Source organism: Stylophora pistillata, chromosome 2 (genome assembly GCF_964205215.1).
Source record: "Stylophora pistillata chromosome 2, jaStyPist1.2, whole genome shotgun sequence".
NCBI classification, from domain to species: domain Eukaryota; kingdom Metazoa; phylum Cnidaria; class Anthozoa; order Scleractinia; family Pocilloporidae; genus Stylophora; species Stylophora pistillata.
This window is the reverse complement of record NC_142520.1, coordinates 49,227,568-49,229,877: the sequence shown is the minus strand read 5'-3', so window position 1 is coordinate 49,229,877 and position 2,310 is coordinate 49,227,568.

Sequence of the window (2,310 nt, the reverse complement as noted above, 5' to 3'; positions counted from 1 at the left end):
TTTATCAGAATGATCTGACTTATGTAATGAAGTAGAATATCTCCATGTATGCGGATGGTCACCAGTTTTTCGAAGCAAGTAAAGATGTCCAGTTAATCCAAACAAGATTACAGGAGAGTGCAGTTGCAGCAAAAAGTTGGTATAAAGAGAACTGTTTACAGGGAAAAATACCAAATATGGTGGCATGCTCATTAGCAAGCAAAAAGATGCCAATATCAATATTGACATAGACGGTAATAGAGTTTCCCACTATCAGAACATTAAATTATTAGGTGTAGGCATTGATTCTCAATTGACTTTTAATGTCCATATAAGAGAGATTTGCTAAAAGCTAGACAGAGAGTGGGAGTAATGACAAGGTTGCGCAATTTGATACCAACCACTGCTAAGCTGCAGCTGTATAAGGCTGCAGTCTTGCCCTATTTGACCTACTGCAGTACTGTATGGCACTTTTGTAGGGGAAGTGATGCAAGAAAAGTGGAGCATGTCCAGGAGAGGGTCTTAGGGAAGTTTTCCGTGACTGGAACGCTAACTATAGGCAGTTGTTAGAATGGGCTAAATTGCCCACCCTAGTGAACCGTAGATTGCAAGATATAGCGACCATCATGCATAAAGTGAAATTTAAGCTAGCACCAAGCTATATACAATATTTATCTTCAGCAAATCACACAGTGTATAACTTCAGAGTTAAAGAATTTACTATTCCAAGATTTAACTCTATTAATTATGGCAGGCATTCCCTTAGGTATTTAGGACCTGTGCTATGGGCTAAGCTACCTTTCCGTATTAGGACGTTGAATCCACTAGCGGGTTTTAAGAGGGCAGTTAGAGGAATGGATTTGGAAATGTTAATGGACGATGGTGGCTGTGTGGGCTGCTTGGTTTCCAGTGCATGATTCTTAGTTATATCTTCGTTAGGCTCAGACTATTCCTCCCCCCCTCCCCACGTCTTAAGGTCCCCTAGCCTAATCCTGCTGACCACAAATTTTATGCTATTTATTCGTATATTTCATGCTATTTAATCGTATATTAATACTTAGTTATTTATTATTTTATTTAAATTATCTTGTTGTGTCCTTACTTAGTGGTTTTATTACTGCTATTTTATAATTGACACATGAATAAAGTTCATCATCATTCAAAATTGCTTCCGGTTAGTGACCGGAAATGATAACTAGCATACGTAAACTTTCAGGCTTTATGTTTTCGTGCGGTAAGTTTTAACTAGCATCATGGCGGACGTAGAGCCAGAATTTGACTTGAAAAAAGACTTACCTGAATTTTTATCGTCAGTACTCGAAAGAACGGAGCAGTGTATACATAAAAATGAAACGGATATCAATGACTTGCAAGCACAATCTGTAGTTCTCGATCGAACCGTTAGTCTTTTGAATTCTATTGCCTTAACTGACATTGAGCAAGGCCGGATCGAGTGGGAATCTCTAGTTACTGCTTTTGCAGAAGTACTACGGGCCATTGAAAATCATCTCAAAACTCTAGCAGTAAAACCTTCATCAATTTCTCGACGTAAATGTACAATTCTCAGAACGGGAAACCCTGGGAGACCACGGTTCTATATATCTCCTGACACGTTGGAATATCTTATCGGACTTGGATTTTCATTGTAAAAAAGTTCTTGGTTATTTGGTGTGTCTCGTTGGATAATTTATCGTAGCGCACAATCATATCTATTAAGTTGTAAATACAATGATATCTAGCTCATCGCTTTGAATAGTGTTTACAAGTGAAACAATAGATGGAACGTCACTTTCAAATGTTTTTACCGTATTGCACATAGTTGAGGGGGTGGGCTAGAGGTGCTACATTTAAAAGGGTTATGTTTTGCTGGGCTCGGCCAATATCTTGGGTATCATGTCAACAATGGACTTTAAAGACTGGGCCTAAATTGTTGTATTTCCAGCTGAGATTGTATAAGATGTTTAAATTTATATTTGAAATGTATGTTAGAACATGTTGAGTTGCAAAAATTGCTTTCTCTGGACCACTTGCACTATAGAAAGGAAATGTTTAGTGGTGCCTTATAATTGTGCTGCACAAGAATTTGTCACAAATAGTAGTTCAACAGTTGATTTAAGTAGGATTTTAAGAATTATGAAGTTTTTCAGTCCGCTAAAAGTATTTTCAGTTGCCAGTGCTCATACAGTCATTGCACTCATAACAATTCATGGGAAAGAATGAATTCCTCAGTAAAAAATTTGATTACAAAGTTGTGGCATGGTGTCTAGAAAATGGGGGACAACATAAGTTGTGTTTCATTTGTGAATTAGGTATATATGTCTGTTAGCAGAC